The sequence below is a fragment of the Rattus norvegicus genome, chromosome 5, assembly GCF_021556685.1.
Source record: "Rattus norvegicus strain SHRSP/BbbUtx chromosome 5, alternate assembly SHRSP_T2T, whole genome shotgun sequence".
NCBI lineage: Eukaryota > Metazoa > Chordata > Mammalia > Rodentia > Muridae > Rattus > Rattus norvegicus.
Window position 1 is genome coordinate 105,998,931 of NC_141538.1, and position 25,378 is coordinate 106,024,308.

Here is a 25,378-nt window from a genome sequence, read left to right on the forward strand (position 1 = left end):
CAGAGCATGATTGTGCACTCTAATACAGATAAATAATACGATTTCTATTCCTCAGCTGAGTTGGGGAAGTTAAGTGATTTTCCTGAAATCCCCCGGGAAGTTCCAGACACATTTAGGAATATAACATGTGAATTCTAACCCACAGACCTTTCAACTACAGACACTTCTCACTCTCTCTATTTACTCTAGAATTCCACACATGTGTCTCTCACGTAAACATTTGCATCTGGAGAGCTGTGTATGTGCCTGCCTGGGACAGGAGGATTCCAAACATTGTCAGAGGAGTTGGGTTAACATCACCATGGCCCATAGTCAGCCATTTATCGGGATATGTACTCTTTAAAGAGCCACAATCCCAAAGAGCATTGACAGTAGACCAGACTACAGTCCTAAGGGAACTCATGCTTATCCAAAGCAAAGCAAGAGCCTGTGTAGTTGGCACTCACATTGTATGTGCTTCATCTAAGCATCCTATGTAAAGTCGAATGGAATACAGAATATAGAAAGCATTCTTTCATAGGGCGATGGTGAAACAACCAGCCATTGAGGGGCAAATGTGACAACTACATAGAGGATGTGTGGTTTTGACAGTCTCTATCACAACTTTACATCTGGCTTGCAAGGTAGAGTTACAATACAGACGAGGATTTTAGAACCACCTGGGATAAGAAAAGCTCAATAAAGAGATTATATCCAACTAGGTATGATGGCTAATACCTATAGTATCAACACTTGTAATAAAAGGCAGGAGAGTAGCTATGATTTCAAAATTAGCCTGAGCTATATAATTGTTTACCTGGAGGTAAAGACTTTTTCTGAGAACATAGACAAACACACACACACACACACACACACACACACACACACACACACACACACACAAAACCTGCCCATCCCAGAAAGGAAACCAAAGTAACAACTTGGTTTTCACTGGGTTTACTAATGGCCAAATGGGTTATGGGTTACTTAAAGCACCAACATCACTGAAAAGCCCGCCCCACCATGGGAGATGACTGGCTGTGGATCTCTCTGCACAACTTGCACATAGAGTCTGAGAAATCAATAATTTATCCTCAACTCTGCTGGGCACAGTCCCATCAACTATTTCTTTCTTTCTTTCTTTCTTTCTTTCTTTCTTTCTTTCTTTCTTCCTTTCTTTCTTTCTTTCTTTCTTTCTTTCTTTCTTTCTTTCTTTCTTTCTTCTCTAAAGCTGAGGAAGGGTCATAGAGAGTAGTCTGTGTTTCTTTTCTTACAGACATGTGACCTTTTGCTTATCTCTTTGAGTCTCATGTGTCTTCTCCTCCCTTCTGGAAGGATTAGTTCAACAGCAATGAGCTTGAGTTCATCCTGGGCTACAGAGAGAGAGAGAGAGAGAGAGAGAGAGAGAGAGAGAGAGAGAGAGAGAGAGAGAATCATAAAAACACAATCAAACTGCCCCTGGGGGAAGAAGAAGTAAGAGGAAGAATGAGGAGCAGAAAAAGGAGGAGTAAGAAGAAAGAAACTATAACATAACCATAACATAGTATATATTAGACTGCAACCAACTTAGGTTGCTAAGGACTCATCTAATGACAAATTTGATAAACCTCAATGCAAGAGTTTAATATTTACACTCTAATAATGTCTTGGTTTCTCAATTTTCTGAGAACTTTCTTCTCTCTGGAAGAATTGCTTCTCTCTCACACTCTTTCTTTCTTTCTTTCTTTCTTTCTTTTTTTCCATGTTGAAGTAATTCTCTGGCTCCTGATACTGCCTCCCATATTTCTTCAATGTTGGTGCAACCTGGCATTATAGAACTATTCAGACCTACTCTTACGATTGTGACCTTCAGTAATTCCATCACTGCATTGATTAAATTTCTCTTGCATATTGATACTACTGTGGTCCAGTCTAAACTACCTTCCCACCCAATTTTCCAGTTGCTATTATGTACTACTTGTGGCTTCCTCCAGGTCATATGATGAAACCCTAAGCCCAACATGTTTCTCTCTGGAGGTAAAGCCTTTAGGAAAAGTAATTCAGGTTAAATGAGGTCATAAGGATTGTTCCAAGTGTAACTGAAGAGCTCCTATATTGTGTACCCAGGAAAAGCCATGTGACTATCACATTAATGTCAAACCATTGACAAACCAAGGGGGTAAATGTTAGGAGAAATCAAATTTGATGTCACTTTGGCTTTAAACTTATAAAACTAAGAGAAAGAAAAAGAAACAGGAAAAGAAAAGGGGACACACACAGGCAGACAGATAGGCCTCTGTTTAAATTATCCAGTCATGGCAGCTTGATTGAGACAGTGATGTGCTGAGCATTTTTACTGGTTTGCATGGGGTTTAAAATGCACATTATCTAGCTATGTACAGCATTCTCAGTCTCCAGCTCCCAGATTCTCCAGACTTTCCCACCATTGTCAGCTTCTGTCTCTTTACTCAGTCCAGTCCTGTTGACTTGCTCCCTCAGATGCTTTCAAAGCTGGACCTTGATCTTGGTTCTCCATCTCTATTTCAGGGACTCATTATTTTCTGATTTGATTTATCTCTTCTCTAACTTGCTAGACTCTCATTTATCTGCCCCCTTGGAACAAGAGCCATGTCTCTGATCTGCTGGAAACACCTTTATTTCTAACCAGTATCTTAATGCATTACAGTGATGTGGAGGAGCTCTCAGCTACAGTGTGTCTCATCCAGAACAAGTGCCTACAGAGGTCGGAAGTGGTATTCTTACTGGTTTCACACACTAGGCATGGGAGGAGTTAAAAGTCAGGAAAATTGATTTAATGTAATTTTACCTAGAACCATGAGGATGCTGACCCAGAATGGTCCTCCATTCCTTGTAGGGAGGATAGTAGCCTGGTATCATTAGGACTTTGCACTTCTAGTTTAATGACATTTGCCATAGGTGATTTTCTGATGAACAGTACACACACTACAAATATTGGGTTGCTGGAAAAACTCTCTCTCTTCCACAAACCCCTGCCTCTCCACTCGCTTCCTGGAATATAGGGCATTGATTCATATTCATATTATCTAATTTAAATCCTGGCTCCTTGGCCCCTGGTGTAGCCTTGGGAAAAATGACTTTCTCTTGGCGAGCTTTTGTTTTTTGTGAAATGATTGTAACAAGAATGTGCTTTACTAATAGCAACTTGTCTTTAAAAGTTATTCTAAAGGTTAAAGTAAGGTAGAACATTCAGCTTGGCATGGTGCCTGGCCGCTAACAAATGCTGGCATTAGTAGTAGCTGTGTAGGTAACTTTCTACAGTGGTCCTTAGTGGAAGTACTACCCAAGTCACTTGATGATTCTAGGGCCAAAGGAACTCAGTTTGAAAACCACTAGAAGTTCCAACCACTCTGGCCTCCTGCTTCTTCTTAAATATGCCTTTCCATTTTCTGTGGCTTCCTTTGGATATTGTGTTGCCGAGGCTCCACACGTGTTGCTACCTCAATTCCTTCAGATCTTTACATAAGACTCATCTTCTGAGTAAAACCCTGAGGCCAGCCCTGACTAACGTATCTCCATTCCAAGTTTGCTGTCAGCCTCACAGCCAGCACCTAGCAGTTCTCTCCCAGATTTATTTCTCCTCTTGAATACTTGACACTGCCAGGCTGTGTATTTTCCTACTCAACAAAACAGACATTTGTGTCTCTTCCGCTACAGGAGGCCAGGGATTCTGATCCATTTTTATTGCCATACATTAATTGTCTCCAGCAAGTATTTACTGAATGACAAAATGAATATTCAGCATAATGACATAAGTTCTTTGAACATAATATGCTCATTTAGATGTCTGCTAAGACTAGAAAGTTTTTCTATTCGTCTTTAGATGTTAAAATGTGATACCGTATTTGTGGCATGACTGAGAAATTTCTCTATCAAATGGCTTTCAACTAAGCTAAAACAGGCTTCTTATTTGTTAGCCTGGGGTGCATAGTAGGGGCATTGTTGTCCTGTTAAGGGTAACTCCATTTAATAAGTACATATATCTATATATATGTATTTATTTGTGGCTTCTGCGGTAATAGTTATTCATATGACATTTTCAGTCATTTCAGATATTTAGTGTTAGTTAACCCTTTCCTTATTCTGTTCTCTGCTCTGCCTTCTCATTTCCCTCCCCTATTTAACCCTTCCTTTTTCCAAAGTCCAGTGCCAGGAATAGTTTATTTCTATTGGATTTGTAGGCCAGTGAGGTTCTATAGACCCCTAAATATTTTATAATATGTTGATTTTTAACCACTATTCTTGGTTACCCTCTAGAACTTCACTGTTAGTCTGTATTTCTGAAGATTCTACATGTTTGAGTCATAGAACATGGGAAAATCAACACGGTTCACAAGGTCAGGTTCTGTGGTTGTGAGTTCCTGGTTGTTGCTACCTACAAAGTTTACTTTTGTATGTATATTTCTTTGTTCTCATAACTTCCCACCAGACTCAGTTGTGGCTGGGTAAAGGGAGCTCTACAGAACAACATGGCTTTGAATAACGGTTGCCTTAGCAACATTGCAGTAGACCAGGTTTCACCCTCAGCACCAAAGGTCAACAGAAATCAAGAATTAAGAGGGCCAGTAGTGGCCTTGTTCTCGAGACTTCTATTCGGTTGTGAACTCTGTTCGGCAGCCTCAGGCCTGCGGTCTTGAGACCGAGCACGATGCCTACGATAAAGTTGCAGAGTTCTGATGGAGAGATATTTGAAGTTGATGTAGAAATTGCCAAACAATCTGTGACCATTAAGACCATGCTAGAAGATTTGGGAATGGATGATGAGGGAGATGATGATCCTGTTCCTTTACCAAATGTTAATGCAGCAATTCTAAAAAAGGTCATTCAGTGGTGCACCCACCACAAGGATGACCCTCCTCCTCCTGAGGATGATGAGAACAAAGAGAAGCGGACAGATGATATTCCTGTTTGGGACCAAGAATTCCTGAAAGTTGACCAAGGAACACTTTTTGAACTTATTCTGGCTGCAAACTACTTAGACATCAAAGGTTTGCTTGATGTCACCTGCAAGACTGTGGCTAATATGATTAAGGGGAAAACGCCTGAGGAGATTCATAAAACCTTCAATATCAAAAATGACTTTACTGAAGAGGAGGAGGCCCAGGTACTCAAAGAGAACCAGTGGTGTGAAGAGAAGTGAACTGTGCCTGTCACTGTAACACTAGAAGGGTTGTTCCAAATGCTAGTTGCACTGCTCTGTTTATAATTGTTAATATTAGAGATCAGTAGACAAACACAGCCTTGTCCTCACTGCATGTGTAGTTCCAGTACAGATCAGACCTGTGGCTGAGTTTCTTCTATGAGCAGAAGTTTCCTTTTTCCCCCCATTACTCCGAATAAAACCGAACTATGGGTTCTCTGTGGAAAGTGGCATTTTGGGCTTTCCCTCTTTCTGTAAAGTGATTTCTCCCTCTAGTTCATTGTCCAGTTAACTTCAGTGAGCCTTTCAAGGTTGGCATTGTAAATAAAACAACTTAGGAGAGAAGTATGCAGAAATAAAATTAACAAAACATTTGTTCATGAATCGGAAACTGGAACAAGGCAACTTGAAGTTAACGGTGCGGATGTCTTCCGACCTCTATGCTGCTGGTAAGCTCGTGTGCAGCTGGGCTCTCTTAATTGGATCTGAGGCCTTGTTTTGTCTTTTTGGTTTTTTAATCTTCTCAGCTTTGAATACGTTGCCTAGAGACTTAGTTTACTACCCAGTTTGTGGTTTGGGAGGGGGGACTGTAACTCAACAATTTGTTAGCTTTTCAATTAAAAAAGACACTTACTTCAAAAAAAAAAAAAAAAAAAGAATTAAGAGGGCCAAAGTAAGGCTTAAGAATATATCTGATTCTAGTGGATAATAATGGATGCCCAACTTGTAAACCACAAGGTAAATAGAAGCATTTCCAGAATGAGAATAAAGGGTTGATCTAAGGGATCATGGGTTGGTAGAGGATGCCTGTACCCGTGCCTATTATATTAGGCAAAGTCAAGGGAACCCTTGAAAGTTCTATACCAGCTTAGTATACAGAGTGAGGTCCAGACCAGCTAGGATTATAATAAAACTTTGTCTTAAAACCCAAACCAAAATAATAAGTTTATACAAGTCAAAACAGTAGTGGCTACAAAGAGCAAACCTGGATGTCCTTGTTGCCCGTTGCTCCTGAAGTGGCATCCACAGACCTTGGTTTCATAGGCTGAAAAGGAAGAATGGAATTGAACAGGTCACAACACAGTTCTTACTATTTTTTATCTGTATATATATATTTATATTTATATAAAAAGACCAATAATAGCAGTGTGTTATGCATCAACAGCAGCAACAGCTTTTCCAGGTTCTGCAGTCATCTGAACAAAACTGTAGAGACATCCAGCACACTCCATTAAAAAAAAAAGTAAAAAAACAAAACCCGAGAAAACAGCACAGTTCTGTTACTCTTGTGGTACCTGGCACCATTTTTTTTTTAAATTAGCTTCTCAATCATCATCTGGAAAGAAAACATTCTGAGCAACATCATTAAAAACAGCTCTGATAAAGCACGGTCACTACTACGCATCATAAAGCAGGTACAAGCTATTTTACATCCACAGAGGTATGATACAGTACTGTCCTACATCTATAATACTAGAGGATACAATTTAAAAGGCATTATTTGAGACTTGATTCTACTTTCCCAGCAGAGGGCCCAAAGGATGGTGTGACACAGTTTTGTAAAGAAACATACTCTAGACAGGATTTCCTTTCACTAGTGGCACTTCTAAGGATTCATTCTCTCCATGAATGTCAGCTAAAACCGTTATTAAAAAAATGAAATATCCCTAGAACAAAACCGTATAACCACCGGATTCACATGAAGATGACCTAGTGGAGACAAGCTGGACCTCACCTTACCAACAAGCTATCAAATCTGTTATGTTTAAACAGTGAGACCTCCAAGGAAGGAGATGCCAAGTAGTGCTTCAAAGCTTCGGACCACAATCAAACACAGCATCCTTTTCAACAGAAGCAGAAGCTCATCTGAATATGCTCATGGATGCTGACATCAACATTTAATCATCTCCTCACTCATCCAGGAAGAGGGGGAGATCAGTTACTACTGTACTTTATTGTGTTCAACCAAATCACCATGTTACAAAAATAGCAAGCTGCCATAATAAAAAATAAGGCTCCTCTATCCAGCACCAGATAGCATCATTTTACTTTCAAGCCTAGAAATTGCACACTTGTATATAAACCAATCGAAGATGAGGATTGAGAGTTCATCTTGGTGGATTTTTCCTTTGATGAATATGAAGTGTCCTTCCTTATCTTTTTTGATGACTTTTAATTGAAAATTGATTTTATTTGATATTAGAATGGCTACTCCAGCTTGCTTCTTCTGACCATTTGCTTGGAAAGTTGTTTTCCAGCCTTTCACTCTGAGGTAGTGCCTGTCTTTGTCTCTGAGGTGTGTTTCCTGTAGGCAGCAGAATGCAGGGTCCTCATTGCGTATCCAGTTTGTTAATCTATGTCTTTTTATTGGGGAGTTGAGGCCATTGATGTTGAGAGATATTAAGGAATAGTGATTATTGCTTCCCGTTATATTCATATTTGGATGTGAGGTTATGTTTGTGTGCTTTCATTCTCTTTGTTTTGTTGCCAAGACGATTAGTTTCTTGCTTCTTCTAGGGTATAGCTTGCCTCCTTATGTTGGGCTTTACCATTTATTATCCTTTGTAGTGCTGGATTTGTAGAAAGATATTGTGTAAATTTGGTTTTGTCATGGAATATCTTGGTTTCTCCATCTATGTTAATTGAGAGTTTTGCAGGATACAGTAACCTGGGCTGGCATTTGTGTTCTCTTAGGGTCTGTATGACATCTGTCCAGGATCTTCTGGCCTTCATAGTTTCTGGCGAAAAGTCTGGTGTGATTCTGATAGGTCTGCCTTTATATGTTACTTGACCTTTTTCCCTTACTGCTTTTAATATTCTTTCTTTATTTTGTGCGTTTGATGTTTTGACAATTATGTGACGGGAGGTGTTTCTTTTCTGGTCCAATCTATTTGGAGTTCTGTAGGCTTCTTGTATGCCTATGGGTATCTCTTTTTTTAGGTTAGGGAAGTTTTCTTCTATGATTTTGTTGAAGATATTTACTGGTCCTTTGAGCTGGGAGTCTTCACTCTCTTCTATACCTATTATCCTTAGGTTTGATCTTCTCATTGAGTCCTGGATTTCCTGTATGTTTTGGACCAGTAGCTTTTTCCGCTTTACATTATCTTTGACAGTTGAGTCAATGATTTCTATGGAATCTTCTGCTCCCGAGATTCTCTCTTCCATCTCTTGTATTCTGTTGGTGAAGCTTGTATCTACAGCTCCTTGTCTTTTCTTTTGATTTTCTATGTCCAGGGTTGTTTCCATGTGTTCTTTCTTGATTGCTTCTATTTCCATTTTTAATTCCTTCAACTGTTTGATTGTGTTTTCCTGGAATTCTTTCAGGGATTTTTGCGATTCCTCTCTGTAGGCTTCTACTTGTTCTCTAAGGGAGTTCTTTATGTCTTTCTTGTTGTCCTCCAGCATCATGATCAAATATGATTTTGAAACTAGATCTTGCTTTTCTGGTGTGTTTGGATATTCCGTGTTTGCTTTGGTGGGAGAATTGGGCTCCAATGACGGCATGTAGTCTTGGTTTCTGTTGCTTGGGTTCCTGCGCTTGCCTCTCGCCATCAGATTATCTCTAGTGTTACTTTGTTCTGCTATTTCTGACCGTGGCTAGACTGTCCTATAAGCCTGTGTGTCAGGAGTGCTGTAGACCTGTTTTCCTGTTTTCTTTCAGCCAGTTATGGGGACAGAGTGTTCTGCTTTCGGGCGTGTAGTTTTTCCTCTCTACAGGTCTTCAGCTGTTCCTGTGGGCCTGTGTCTTGAGTTCACCAGGCAGGTTTCTTGCAGGGGAAAAGTTGGTCCTACCTGTGGTTCCAAGGCTCAAGTTTGCTCGTGGGGTACTGCCCAAGTCCTCTCCGCGGCGGCAGCAACTGGGAAGATCTGCGCCGCTCTTTCCGGGAGCCTCCGTGCACCAGGGTTCCAGATGACGTTTGGTGTTTTCCTCTGGAGTCTGGATGTGCACAGAGTGCAGTCTCTTCTGGTTTCCCAGGCATGTCTGCCTCTCTGAAGGTTTAGCTCTCCCTCCCATGGGATTTGGGTGCAGAGAACTGTTTATCCGGTCTGTTTCCTTCAGGTTCCGGCGGTGTCTCAGGCGTAGGGGTCCTGCCGCCCCTGGGCCCTCCCCTACGGGAACCCAGAGGCCTTATACAGTTGCCTCTTGGGCCAGGGATGTGGGCAGGGGTGGGCAGTGTTGGTGGTCTCCTCCGCTCTGCAGCCTCAGGAGTGCCCACCTGATCAGGCGGTGAGGTCTCTCTCCCACGGGGTTTGGGAGCAGAGAGAGCCACAGTTCTTACTATTAATGTGGATCCATGATTGGTGTGAATGAATAGCTACTGGCTATTGATCCCATAAATCATCCATTCCAGCCAAGAAAGCAAATAATGAGGAAAAAGCTGTTACCAGATAGCTATTATCTATCCTGTTAGGTTAACCTGGGCTAGGAGCCCACGTGCCCATAACTATGAAATTTTATGGCCTGCTTAGAATGGCATTTTGAATCCTTTCTCAAACTGGCTATTATTCAAAATCAAAAATTATATTTGCGAACCTTTAGAATGTAGGAACTGCCAGTTAAAGGGTGGGTGTCCTGTGGCTGCAACCAGGTCTAGAAGTGAGTGTTTTCCTCATTTGTATTTTCACACATGTGAAACTCAAACAAAAGAATCCCAGTGTCTTGGCAGAGTCACCCTTGGGAAGAAGGGCTTCCATCCATCTTCTTCTCCATGGTAAAATGGTCTCCTTTCAAGAGGGGCAAGCACAGATTCACTTCCTTGGCAATGACAGAAGCAACCTGAGTCATGGATGGCTCTTAGCAATTTTTCCACTTCTGTGACTCATATAAGTGGTTCCTCTCCTCACCCCCAACTCTCTCTAGACAGGTGACATGTAGTTCATTATATTTCTCTTGCCAACTTAAAGTCATATTTTAGGTCTGGGCTCCTTGGGCTATAACCACCAAGTCTTCACCACTGAATGGATTGTACCTGATGCCCTCAGCACCTCATCTGCTGACAATATCCTCTAGTGCAGGAGATACTGCAGGCTATGGTACCTTGGCACTATCCCATTGGAATATGTGCTCTTCCTAAAGAGCCTTGGGTGGCACAGAGCATTGGTCATCTGGGTCCCGGCAAGCATCACTTGAGGATGGTCTTCTCTGAATGGAATTAGATCAATCTTGAATACCGGCCTCAGCTTCCAAGGCCAGGTTAGGTACATTGTCATTTGGAGACTATTCTCAGAGCAATATAGTCAATCATGCTTACCTCATAGCATGGGAATCAGCCAAGCTCAGTTCCAGATGTATTTAAAGGGTATCAGAGCTTGTATCTTTTATGGTTCTTACAGGTGAGAGAGCTGGTAAACATAAGACTCGAGTTTTACAAGTGACCAAATTGAATTCAGATTACCTCAATCTCAGAAATTTATCAGAAGCACATTTTTTTCTTGCCACCATAAGAGAGGACAAATGGCAGGAAATGTAAAATTTGTGCATTGTTGTGCTTCAACATATGGCTGACAGAAATTAACCTGTCACTACATTCTGTTCTCTAGACTCTTACTTTAAGAGGCAAACATTCAATGAAAATATAGAAAGATTATCCCCAAAACTGATTCCCTAAATGTTCTGTATCTTATGTTAATAACTCAGTTTCTAAATAATACCTATGTGAGTGTTTTAAAGTTTTCTTCCCATTCAAAAAAGGAATAGAAAATTCCACTGTGAATCTTCCGAGCACTTTCATTTGTCTGCCCTGCTAGAAGGATATCTATTTGTACCTCCAAGAATATTTTAATCTCCTCAAAGTGAAGCATGGAGCCCAGATGCAGGGACATTAGTTTGCAGTGATTTTATGTATGAATTTCTCTGAGAATGAAAGACTTCTTAGAAATGAACTGTAATTTCTCATAATCACCATTCTCCCTATAAACTCTGCAAAATAATTGATGTCATAAACTTTTAGAGCTAGTAATTTATAAGCTGCTTTGTACAAAATAAATGTGGAGACTTTAAAAATTAAGCAGTGCCCTTAGAACTACAAGTCATTTAACAAGAAATTATATCTGTATCATCTCTAAAATATCTGTGCTGTAAGGAGCGGTAGCTGGAGCCCTTCTGATAGTGTAACTCACCATGGTAGATTCTTTGCCTTCTGACATAAGTTTTAGAGTATGAATATTATGCTCAGCACTGAGATCTGTGTTTGTTTATGTATCTTATTTTAGCCTCATTTGAAACCATTCATATTCAAAATGAATTGGGTTAGCATCATTTGGTTATTTATATTGATTGCAACCATCTAATAACTTTCACTGGATGTTTATTAGTCCCTAAGTCAGTCACTCGTATGCCCTTCCTACTAATTTAATTTAGCAAATGAGTTTTGAATTGCAGAATCCTAGTAGCTTAACAAAAATACACAGAATATACATCTACTGAGTTTTTCTTTCTGTCATCTTATAAGATATTAGCTATTCAAAAATATTTAGGGGCCTAAGGATGAGGGCACATTGACAAGAAAGCTCTGATGCATGTGTGAAACATTCCTATCCTCCCAAGGTAGACAATGCCTCTATTCATTGCCTAGACCCTGGGGAGTTCTTCCTTTCTTTCAAAAGTGTGGGTTAGCCAGAGCAAAACGGAAAGAGAAAAGGGCAGTACAGTCTTCTCTAAATCATCAAATACCATTTCAGCTGACAGACTGGCTCATTCTCAGTATACATTTATAAAGATGGGGAGTCAAACTAGGTTCTAAGTAACACATGGCAGAGTGAAAATCTTTGCTTAATTTTTATACTAGAAAGTAACTAAGTTAGGTAACTGTTCATCAGATATGCTTAGATTCTTTTTGCCTGGCTCATCCAATATTTTGTATCAGCCTTTCTTAGCAAACTAAATTTTCAGTAACATTTAACATATCAATGAACCCTACAATGAACAAATTGTTTGACAATGAAGTATTTTTCTACTCCAGGAATTCTAAATATATGTCCATTGTATATATTCCAGTGTGTCTATAACATACATACAGGAAACAAAGAAAGTTAGATGTGTGTTTTTTTTCCTTCCTTAAACATTTACTCAGCGGTGATGGGTATTTGTTGTATGAAGCAGTGGTCTATGGATTGAGGTCATATAATATGCTCAAGAATTTGGGAACTTTTGCGTATAGTTTATCCACACATTGTTGGCTATAATATAAACTCCTTAAAGGAAGTGATTCACTTTCTTTCACTCCTAGACCTTGCATGTAATCTCTATGTCATAAATTCCCAATAAATATGTGCCATGTGAAGAAGTAACACGTTAGGATCCTTCTGCATTGTTCTCTTCAGACTTCCTTTTCTAAATCAGATTACTAATTAATTAATTTAAAAACCAAATCCTCCCTCCTGGTTCCCCCTCACAGAGCTCCTCCATCATCCCACATACCCTTCTCCTCTGAGAGGGTGGCCCCCTGTGTATGCCCCCACCCTGGTGCATCAAATCTCTGCCCGATTAGGAGTATCCTCTCCCACGGAGGCCAGACATGGCAGCCTTCTGCATTTATGCACTGGGGGCCTCGACCCAGCCCATGTTTGCTCTTTGGTTGGTGGTTCACTTTCTGGTAACTCCCAGAGATCCAGATCAGTTGACACTGTTGGTCTTCCTGTAGGGTTGGCATACCCTTCAGGGCCTTCAATCCTTCCCCTAACTTTTCCGTAGGGTTCACTGACCTCCACCCAATGTTGTCTATGGGTTTCTGCATCAGTCTCAGTCAGCTGCTGAGTAGAGCCTCTCAGAGGGCTGTTTTGTTAGGCTCCTGTCTGGAAGCACAACATAGTATCAGAAATAGTGTCAGAGATTGGTGCCTGCCCATGGGATAGGTCTCAAGCTGGGCCAACCACTAGTTGGCTATTTCTTCAGAAGAGACCAATTTTGGGTCAAAAGTTTTGTAGGTGAATTGGTTGTTGCCATCCCTCCACTGGGGTTCCTGTCTGGCTACTAGAGGCTGTCTCTTTAGGTTCCATATTCTCCTTGTTGGACATTTTGGCTAAGGTCACCTGCATTAACACCTGGCAGCCTCCACCATTCCAGGTCTCTGGGACTTCTTAGAGATTCTCCCCACTCTCCACCCAGGCAGCTACATATTTCTATTCATTCTCCTAGCTCTCTGGGACTCTCTCCTGTCTTTCTCTCTACCTGATACTGACCCATATTCCCTTTCCCCTCCCATCCCCTCTCCCACCCAAGTGCCTCCCTCCCTCTGCCTCCCATAATTATTTCATTTCCCCTTCTAAGCAGAACAAGCATCCTTACTTGAGCCTTCCTTCTTGTTTAACTGCTTTGGGTCTGTAGGGTGTATCATGGGTATTCTGTACTTTTAGCTAATATCCACTTTTTGGTGAGACTATACCATGAACGTTCTTTTAGGTCTGGGTTACCTCACTCAGGTTATTTTCTAGTTCCATCTATTTGCCTGAAAAATTCATGGTGTCCTTGTTTGTAATAGCTGAATAGTAAATGAATTATGTAAATGAACCACTATTTTTGTATCCATTCTTTGGTTAAGGGACATCCAGTTGCTTCCAGTTTCTGACTACTATAAACAAAGCTGCTATGAACATAGTAGAGCACATATCCTTGTGGTATGGTGAAGCTTCTTTTGGGTACATGCCCAGGAGCAGTATAGCCAGGTCTTTGGGTAGAACTATTTCCGATTTTCTGAGGAATCGCCATATTGATTTCCAGAGTGGTTGTACAAGTTTGCAATCCTGCCAGCAAGGAGGAGTGTTTCTCCCTTTCTCCACATCCTTGCCAGCATCTGCTGTCATCTGAGTTTTTGATCTAAGCCATTCTGATTGGTATAAAGTGGGATGTCAGGGTTGTCTTGATCTGCATTTTCCTGATGATAAGGATGTTGAACATTTCTTTAAGTTCTTGGCCATTTGAGATTCCTTTGTTGAGAATTCTCTGTGTAGCTCTTTACCCCATTTTTACATTGAGTTACTCGGTGTTTTGGAGTCTAACATCTTTATATATTTTGGATATTAGCCCTCTGTCAGATGTAGGGTTGGTGAAGATCTTTTCTCCATCCACAGGCTGACATTTTGTCCTATTTAGAGTGTCCTTTGCTTTTCAGCTTCATGAGGTCCCAAAAATTAACTCCAAGAAATCTGTAGCCCTTCTTTATGCAAAGGATAAATGGGACTAGAAATAAATTAGGGAATCAACATCTTTCACCATAGTCACAAATAATATAATATATCTTGGTGTAATTCTAACCAAGCAAGCGAAAGATCTCTATGACAAGAATTTCAAATCCCTGAAAAAAGAAATTGAAGAAAGCCTCAGAAGATGAAAAGATCTCCCATGCTCATGGATTGATAGGATTAACATAGTTAAAATAGCTATCTTACCAAAAGCAATCCACAGACTCAATGCAATTCACATTTTTAGAGATAATTTCAACACCATTTTTTAATAGAACCTGATATGGAAAACTTCGTATGAAAACCAAAAAACCTAAGATAGTCAAAATAATCCTGAACAATAAAAGAACTTCTGAAGGAATCACCATCCCTGACCTCAAGCTCTACTACAGAGCAATAATGATAATAACCACATGGTATTGGAATAGAAATAGGTTGATCAATGGAATAGAACTGAAGGTCCAGAAATAAACCCACACCGTTATGGACACTTGACGTTTGACTAAGAAGCCAAAACCATACAATAGAAAAAGGAAAACATCTTCAACAAATGTTGAAGTCTAACAACAAATGTGTAGGTCTAACTGGTGGTCTGCATGTAGAAGAGTGCAAATAAATCCATATTGATCACCCTGCATAAGGCTCAAGTCCAAGTGGATCAAGGACCTCAATATAAAACCAGATACAGTGAATCTAATAGAAGAGAAAATGGGAAAGAGCCTTGAACACATTGGCACAGGAGAAATTTTTCTGAACAGAACACAAATGGCTCAGGCTCTAAGATCAGCAATTGATAAATGGGACCTCTTCAGACTTCTAAGTTCTACTAAGTAACTTGGAATTTAATTCTATGAAAGAATTTGTATTAATTAAGATTAGCAAAGAAAGAATATGTAATGTTTTTCTAGCAGACAAGTGTAGTTTTACTATTGATGAACCTGGCCATGGTTTTCCTTTAAAACACAGAAAAGATTAGACCATAATCATATTTGTTACTAATTGTTTGTGGGGAGAGGAGGCTCCATCTATTCTATAACTTATCACTTGAATGTATGGTGAACTATCTTACAGTATGAAAAAGACTTTGGTAAAGACTTAAATATTTGATAATCTAGTAGTTGACAATGATTAATAATAATTGCCAGGTAAGAAGCATAAATAATAGTCTAAAGATGAATAGTTACTTTAATAACATTAAGACCTTAATCCCATTGACTTATTGCTTTAATTAATCTTTTCTTAAAATATTCATTACTTTAAACTATGAGTATATGAATATGTCTCTGTGTGTTTGCCATGTGTGTGCAAATGTCCCTGGTGGCCATGAGAGATCTTCAAATCCAATGGGGCTGGAGTTAATAGGTAGCCAGTTGGTCAGAAGCTATGTGACATGGGTGCTAAGAACTAATCTTGGATCCTTCTTAAGAGCCGTAAGAGCTCATACACACTAAGTCATGTATCCATACCCCACAGTGTATCTTTTATCTCACAGTTAAGATAATTTATATGCAAAGACCTAAAACATATAGACCTTTTGAGGTATGGAAGAGCTAATATAGTTAGCCATTAAGACTCATGTTCATCTCCACAAGGTTGAGTTATTATGAAGAGATAGCTTCACCCTCAGAGACTACAGTTCTCATTTTCCCTGTACCTACTGGAAATCAGACTATTTTAGAAAAAGGAAGTATGAATGTCAGTGGTCCTTACCATTCCAGGAAGCACTGAAGAGGAGGATGAATCTTTTCCCCATCTCTTTGTTGTTTTAAATAAGGAAAGCTCCAAGGGAATGGGACCATAATACAGAAAGGGTCTTGCGTCTCAAAATGACAATGAGTGTAAGGCATGGGGAAAGATAGAAGGTTGTCAAACATGAGTATGCCCATAAGCTTGAATTGTGAGTGAGAACTCGTTGTTGTTTGAAATCGGTGGGATTTGGCGATTTAATTTGTTACAGTATCAAGCACCACGTTAGTGGATATAGGCATCCATAAACACTTGGGAAGAGTTCTGTTCTTTGTTTATGCCAGAAACAGAATTTTCACAGAAAAGGCAGAATCACACCAATATTGCGGCTTGTGAGAAGACAAATGTATCCCCTGACTGCTGAGCCATTCCTCCCCACTCTGTCATAGAAGATGGTTTTCCTAAATACTCTTAAACTCATTTCCATTGTTATCTCTCTTCAATCTAACCGTCTTTCCCCATGATTCCATCCCCACCTTTCCTTTGTCTTTTATCACCTCTTCCTTTACAATTGAAAGGTTTATTTTTCCTTAAAAAACAATAGCACTTAAAGCCTGTACCAATCTTCTTTGTGCCTCACACAGTCATGAGGGGAACACTCATCTTACTTAATATAATGTTTTTAATGAGTAAGTGTCATTTCTCTAACATGAAAAGACATTGAAGGGAGTCAAGAATAAATTGTATGTGCAGTGACAGATTTTACTTGTGTATTTAAGAACACACACACACACACACAATAACAAAGAAAAAGAGGTCATGGATTTGAGAGAGCAAAGAGAATACATTTGAGGGATTGGAGGGAAGAAAGGTATAAATGATGCAATTATAATTACAAAAATAAAAATACTGTGAAGAATAAGAAGCAAGAATATAAAAATTGGATAGCGTGCTGGAAATAACACCTTTCATTTATAGGAGAATGTTGGTAGGAGAGAGTAGTGCAGGGTGAATTATAATTCTGGAATATTGACATGTTCTGGACACTTACCCGTGTTCAGCTGAGATCCAGAAATCACTGAGATGTTCACAAAACTAGACTTTCCTTTAGAAGCAGAAAAGTGGAAACTGTTTATGAATGATGAAGGCAGTGCTAGCGATTTTGGCTGTGCAGCATCCCCTCCCATTACAGTCATCTTCCAAATTGACAATATATTTTCAACTAATGGGGTCCTTGGCATCGTTCTTGTTTCGGGAGTAGAGGGGTGTCAAATGCGGTAGCATGAGGATGGCCGATTTTATGGGTTGATCGTACCTGAAAGTTGAAACCAGATTTAGTGCACGCACAGTGCCAACCATGTGGTAAGCCCCATCCAGTTCCTTGTCTGTGACCTAAATTCCAAGAGACAGAAAGGAACGAGAAGCTCCATATCCTGCTACCTTCTTCTGAATGACCAGTCTCTGCTGCTGAGTATCGCATGTCTGAGTTTATCCCAGCAGATTTAATCATTGTCACCTGTGCAGAAAGATCTATAGAGCCTTTACATGGACGGAATTCAGGAAAGTCTCAGGCATGCTTCCTGGGGAAAAAAAAAGGAAGCCCTGTTTCCTTCAGGGCACTCATTCGAATTGCTGCTTAACACTCAGGTGTGGATGGCTTGGAGAACACGATGAAGCCTCAGAGAAAAAGCTGAATAAAGGTTTTGGTGTCTCTACCCGCATCACCAAAGCAAAAACTGTGACTACTCTGCAAATTAGTTCACAGAGCAAACATCTTATGGGAAGAAAACTTGGGTCATTATTCGTATTTGTAAGCATCATTTGTTCGAGGCATCGATAAAACCGCACACTCTGTCGGTGCATGGCCAGTGCCTCTGCCGTCATTAAGCTTCAGATTAACATGTGGCGATAATGCAGCTTTGCCGAGTTGTCCAGCTGTTAATAAAGCATGAAATGCAGACTAGGAAGGCACACATGTGGATGCTGAGCTAATATTTCTCCCCCCGACCAAATCGGTAAGTTTTTTCATCTAGATTCTTTTGAATTACAGACATTGATTGCGTCCTCGTGGAAAGAGCTAGTAGTTTCAAAGGAACTCAGCGCTGTCTGTGTTATTTCACAATGCAGCAGAAACAGGCAAAATAAACAGAAGGTTTGTGCTTGATAAAAAACAAAATGGAGGAGATTTATCATGCCAAGGTAGAGAAAAAAACTAGTCTGAAAGTTTTTCATCATCAAGGCTAATTTGTATTATATAATAAAGATACTAAAGGAGCTTGGGGAAGAGGTGGTTTTCAACCATGTTAGTACGTTATTATAACAATGGTAACTGAGGTGAGGGAGACTGTTGTGGACACAGACCCTCTCTAATGGCAGTGAGTGGCTTCACTCACGTCTGTCAGATCATCCTGTTTGAAGAGCTGTGATGGAGTTTGTGTCAGCCCTTCCATTAGAAGCCTGTACTGGGAAGAATTTGGAATGTGGCCAAGAAAAGATCACTCTGAACTGAGAGTTGGCACCGGAAACTTCCTCCCATGAGCAAAAGTTGTTTTCATTATTTCTTCCTCATCGTTGTCTTCTCCCCGCAACCCCCTCCCTTTAGAAAATTCCATAAAACTTCATCTGGTTGCTTTTAAGCTTGGATATCTGAGGTAAAAGTTGAGTATAGGAGAGCCAAGCCAGTGGTTTGAAGACAATACATCTTTTGTCCATCTGGGCAGAATCTGTCTTGCGTATTTTATGTGGAGAAGGCATGCTATTCAGAGGGGAGCACTTAGAGATGGAATAAAAGCTAATTTCAAAAGACCATTCAGCCATTGCCTGTAACAATGAAGTTGAGAGAAATCAAACGAGTGTGAATTATCTTACTCATATACTTCTACTAATTATAAACATTGCTTTATAGCTATATATAAAAGACATTCTCCACAGCATTCTACCTAGTTTCACATTCATTTCCGGTTTTGTGTATACTTTATATATATTAAAACATACCCATTTTAAATATGCAATTCTGACTTATGCTCAATATATATTGTAATTGACACCAAACATAGTAAAATCTCAGGGCACTTTTATGGCCACCAAATTTCTCTTGTATAGAGTAGCAGAAACTTATCCCACTCCTGACCTATCTCAGGCCCACACAACTGATAACCTGATTTTGTAACAATATACTTGCTTTTTGTATAATTGTCATCAAATGAAATTATTGTGTCTATATCTAATTTGTTTCATACAGCGTACGTTTTTGGGGAGTCATTGATGGTCATCCTTGTATCAACATGTGTCTTTGTGTTTATCGTTCACCAGTATTGCATTGACTGTACATCATACACCTTATCAATCAGTTAAGGAGTCAGAGGCATTTGATGCTGCTTCTTACTTTATATTACAAATGGCATTGATACAAATCCAGCCTCACACATCTGGGTGTACACAACTACATATGCAGGTCGTGCATATATGCTTCCCTTTGTCTTAGGAGGATGGAGGAGGACTTGTGATGAGCTCTAAGTGGATCTACCCAACTGGCTTCCAAAGAGAGTGTGTCAGTTTCCCTTTCCACCAATAGTGTGGCCCCCAGTTGCTTCACAGCCACCAAGTCTTTGTCACAGTTATTCCAATGACATCTCATTGGGTGCATTTGCCATGCATACATCTGCTTTAGTGCGCTGGCTTTTCCCCTCCAGTGTTGTTTTTTTTTTTTAAGAAAAAACTATGTGTTTGTCTTTTTATTGTTAAGTTTAAGATTTTGTGATGTATTTTGGAAAATAGTTCTTTGCCAGATGTATGTTTAGCAAATGTTTTCTCTCAATATATGCTTTCCTCTTCTTGTATTTTTTATGCCAAAGACTAAATCCAGAGATTGGCACATGCTCTACCTCTGAGCTATAACCTTTGGTCCATTTTTACATTTTACTGCTATTTTTTATCAGCAAATCTTTTTTTTAAGGTTCAGCGTACATATTTTCCCTCTATGGCTCATTCACTTAGGTGTCCTAAGAAATACTTAATTCAAAGAGCCTTGCGTTTTTCCTTTTCACATTTTTTCACATTATAGCTGTTGGTTGTTGAGAAAAAGCCCAGATAATGTATTTGGCTCATACAAATAGGCCTAGGGGAGGTATGGTAAGGTGAAGTAGCCATGACACTACGTGAGCAGCAAGGGCATCTTTTAATCTTGCCTATGTCAGTGCACATTTTTCCTAGCAGCACTAAGTAAAAGGGCATTCTTATATTGACACCTATTTCAAAGAACATTTCAAATGTAAAAAGATACATTAAAATATTTATTCAATTTACCCTTATTCTTGTTTAAATAATATTTATTGATCTTTTGAGAGTTTCATCCGATGTATTTTGATCATAGCCGCTCCCACCTCACCTCTCCCCCAACTTCTCCCAGACCTACCTCTACCACCATAACTATCCTGGTCTGAATCATTCTCATCTCCCACCACTGCCTCTCCTTCCTTCTCCTCTGCCTCCTCTTCCTCTCCCTCCTCCTCTTCCTTTTTCCCCATCAAGTCCAATTTGTGTTACTCAATTTTGCTTGGGTATGGGGCCTAACTTGGAGTGTGGTCAGCCCACCAAGGCCAGTCACAAAACTTTAAATAATCAACTCTCTCCCAGCTGCTAACAAATGCCAACAGCTCCTTATCAAGTGGTGGAATTAAGGGCTCACTTCCTTTCCTCTGTGTATGGGATTTTGTCTGGTTTGAGCTTGCCTAGGTCTTATGCATACCATACCAACCCCTATGAGTGTGTGTGTGCTCAACTGCCTTGGTGTGCTGAAAAAAAAAACAGCTTCATTGCAGTCAGTCACCACCTTTAGCTCTTACAAACTTCCTTTTCCTTTCCCACAAATATCCCAGGGCCAAAGAGTGAGGGGTGTGATGTGGACATCCCGCGTAGGGCTAGAAATGCTTCAGTGTCTTTTTCTCTATACACTGGCCATCTGTGGGGTTCTATGTAAACTGCCATCTGCTGCCAAAAGAGTCATCCTTGATGAAGGTTAGGAGATTCACAGATCTATGGGTATAACAATAAATCAATAGGATTGGTGCTAGTACCGTGCCTGTTTAGCAAAATAATAGTAATAGGTTCTTCCCTGCAATGTAGGGCTTTTCCACTCATAGGTTCTTAGCTCATGAACAGTGCCAAACACAACATTCAGGCCGTGAAGCAGGCATTAGAGCCAAGCAGAAGGTACTTAGTTATCCTATAGCATTTGTGCCATTGTTACACCGGTGAGCATATCTCATCAGACCAGTCATAAAGGTAGCTCACAGGGTTCACAGTTGGATATGATTGATGATTCCTTTTCTCCACAGCTAGATATGATTGATGATTACTTTTCTCCATGTTAGCTCCATTTTACTTCTTTATGTCTTAGGACTGAAGCATGCCGTGTCTTAGCAATGCAGTCTTACAGTCAAGTTCTGCGGGGTAACCAGGAACAATTATAATGCCTGTAATGTTTTCAGGTCTATGGGACCCCAAAGGCCAATAACTCAAAGAGTGATCACTCATGCCTGGTACTAGGGTGTCTATTTGTCAGGAGGTCATATCTAGTTTGGTTCTCCTCTTAAGTGATAACCCATTTACACTAATTTTTATGAATGTATATGGATTTATCTGTATATATATCTCAGGAACTTTCTACAGTTGAATGTTTGTAAATATCTTTTAAAAGGGGATTTTAGTGTTTGTCATCTCTCTCCATAATCCCTTTGTCTTTTCTTCCTAACCCCATCCCACTTAATCCTGTTCTATTTCCCCTTGCTTTCTTTACATCATTTTTTTCTGTATACTCTTCTTTGAAAGAGCCTTTCCTTCCCCACCGCCCCTTCATCGTGTCCTATTCTCAATAGGTATTCCAATTAAATACACATATGTTAAAGTTCAAAGCTAACGTCTCTTTCCATTTAAAACATGTGGTATTTGTCTTTCTGGGTCTGGGTTACTTCACTTGGGATGATTGTTTCCAGCTTCATTAATTTGGGTACAAATTTCATAATTTCATTTTTTAAAATGATTGAATAATAGAAAGACTTGGGGGGTTGGTAGGGTTAATATAGTGAAAATGGCTATGCTACCAAAAGTAATTTTCAGATTTGATATAATCTCCATCAAAATTCTAATACGGTTCTTCACAGGAATTGAAATTTTAATCTTAAATTTCACTTGGAAGCACACGCACACACACACACACACACACACACACACACACACATTCATACAAAATACAGAAAACAATCATGAACAACAAAAGAACTTTTAGAGGTATCACTGTTCCTGATTTTAAGTTATTCTACAGAGTTATAGTAATAAAGACACTATAATACTGACAAAATAAACAGATACTTCAGCCAATGGACTAGAATTAAGAATCCAGATATAAATCTGCACATCCATGGTGACTTGATTTTTGACAAGAAGGTGAAAATATACTGAAGGAAGAAAATAACATCTTAAAAATTGGTGCTGGTTCAGGGGTTGTAGGTGAGCCATTCCTGAGGGTGAGCTGGCCCATTACTTGTCAGCTCTTTTTCCTCCACTCCTTGTCACCTATGGCACACAGGAGAGAGAGCCCAGAGGTCCTGAGAACAGGAGAGCTTTCCCTGCCCTTCACTAGCTGTGGCACTCAGGAAGCAGGACTGCACCTCAACCACACAGCACAATAGGACTGGCCCTGCTGACAGGAGCACAGGTGAGCCAGCCTGGGAGCAGGAGAGTAGGAGAGATGACTTTGCCCCTTGTGGCTGCGGTATTGGGTGAGCTGGCCAGGGTAGTAGCTGAAGAACACACCCTAGTGGCATGGGTACAGGAAAACTGGGTACAGGAAAAATGGGTACAGCCTGTCCAACTCAACTACCACCCAGGCCCCAGATCCAGAGCTTTGAGTTGCTCCACCCCAATAGCTACTCCATCTGTAAAGTGTTGGAGCATGTGGAGGGTCTGGTCCTTAAGATCCAAACTGCAGGATTTTTGTGACCCAGGGCAACAGTAGGATATCCCAGGGGAATCTCGGTGAGGATCCAGTGTTGACAGTGTAGCAGAATTCAGAGGTCTCAAACCAGACCAATGCCTACATTGAACATTTGTAAGAAATGTGGACAAAAGGGTACACTGTGGGAACATAGTGTGACACATTACAGCTTCCACAACATGATTGATTTTCTTCTTTTGTGGAAGAATTTACAAGGGTAGAGGACAGATATGGAGGGATGGGGAAATGAGTAGGATTGGGGTATATAATGTGAAATTCAAAGAGAATCAATACTTTAAAAAAAAAAGCACAGAGAGGTAAAAATATGAGTGCCGGTCTAATTGGGTAGCTGCATGTGTAAGAATAAACCTAGATTCTTACCACTCATATTGCACAAAACTCAACTGCAAGTAGATCAAGGACCAAGGATCGTGTCATATTCTGCCCTGATTCCAATAGTAAAGAGAAGGAAAATATACAAGAATGGACTTTCTAAACAAGACCTGAGTATTAATGTAGGCACTAAGACCGATAACGAACAAATGAGATCACATGAAACTAAAAATTTTCTATTAAACAGAGAACAGTATTATTTAAGTAAACAGGTGTTGCAGTAAAAAATAATAAAAGTATTTCTACCATTCCGCACTAGTGCTGGCTCTGGTGGGCCACATGGCATCTGTGGGGTGTTTTCATCTCAGTCAGCAAAGTGTCTCACCCACTAAGCTCCCAATCTCCATCCCATACTGCAGCCAGCTACTGTCTGAGCCTGGCAGCAGCTGCCTTCTTGTAACTCTCTTGCTGTGGACTCTGCTCACATTCCCAGCATCCACCCCCCGTGGTTATAGTCACAACTCCCGGTTACCCATTAAAAGCAAAACTCAATAAACTTGTTTAAGTTAGCAATCAGATTTATATCTTACATTCTCATCCCACAAAACATCCACACAATAAATTCACAACCTTAATTAATAATGATATAAACTGCCCACCAAGATAAAATAAATTGTCTTATAAAATTCTCATCCCTTACAAAATATTCATAACTACCTGGGGCCATTTAAGGCCACGTGGATCTGGGTTGTCTTTCTCCTCCTCTATCTTGCTTCTTCTCCTTTCTTTTCCTCTCTCCTGCCTTACAAAAACTCTGTCTCTGCCTTACTTTTTCACTGCTCAATCACAGTCCTTGCCTCATCTTGTGCTCGCCCTCACCTGCATATCAACTACAAATAGGCAGCCTAGAGAAGAGAGAAAAAACTTTCCCAGAAATGTATCAGGCTGATATTAGTGTCTAGAATATGCAAGCAGTTCAAAAAAACTGAACATCAAAAAAACAAACAACCCAATTTAAAAATACAGCATGGGAGTATACAGAGTTCTCAAAAGATGAGCTACAAATGGCTCAGAAACATTTTTGAAAAATGTTCAACATCTTTCATCATTAGAGAAATGCAAATTGAAAGGACTTTGAGACTTCATCTTACCCTAGTCAAAATGGCCAAGATCGAACCCCTATGACAGCAGATGCTGTTGTAGACGTTGGGGAAAGGGGAAGGGGAAGACTTACTGGCGGTTGGTAGGAGTGAAAACTTATGCAATCATTATGCAAATCAGTGTGGATGTTCCTCAAAAATGTTAGAAATGTATCATACAATACAGTTATGCCCCTATTGGACGTGTACCCAAAGGACTCTACATCTCCCTAAGTTGTACCTAAGTTGTACAGCATATATGTATCCATGCATATATACTGCTTCATAATAGCCAAGAAACTGTCATAATGTCCATTAACTGATGAATACAAGTGAAAATGTGGTACATTTATGCAATAGAATATTATTAAACTGCCAAGAAAGGTGAAATAACCCTTGTTCTTTAAACTAGAGTATAGTAGCATACTAATAGTTCTTCAGATCAGTTAGGGTTTATTTCATCAGCTCTACTTTCTTAGAACTTATTTTAACCTTCTGACTTCCCATGTCAATTTTATTTTACAAGAATGAGAATATAGCATAGGACATATATCTCAATCAGTATAGTGCTGTAGAACCATGAGGCAGGGCCTGATTCTGTTCCCTAGAACCTACATAAAATAATCAGTTGTTGTGCACTGTGTGCTAATAATCCCAGTATTTGGGACTCAGAGACAGGAAGATCCCTTGGGTTCACTGGCCAGCCAGCCTAGTCCACCAGAAAAATAACACCTGAAGTTGACCTGTGGCCTCCATATGCACACATACACACACACAAGCATGTGCACCCCCATGAACAAATACACATGTACACATGTATTTTGATATACAATGTGATGTTTTCATTTATACTCATTCAGTTTCCCATATTAATCAATAATAATAATCAAAATATATTCTAAAAGTTGT

General features: G+C 39.9%; 1 protein-coding gene and 1 pseudogene across 2 annotated transcripts in view; both read left to right on the plus strand.

Moving 5' to 3' along the window:
- LOC148005886 (uncharacterized) overlaps nucleotides 1-25,378 on the plus strand; it is a 534,723-nt gene that overhangs the window by 370,568 nt on the left and 138,777 nt on the right. The gene's annotated exons all lie outside the window — the stretch shown is intronic.
- On the plus strand, nucleotides 4,565-5,521 carry LOC148005887 (S-phase kinase-associated protein 1 pseudogene; annotated as a pseudogene). Its single transcript, XR_015620954.1, has one exon. The product of XR_015620954.1 is annotated as an S-phase kinase-associated protein 1 pseudogene (transcript).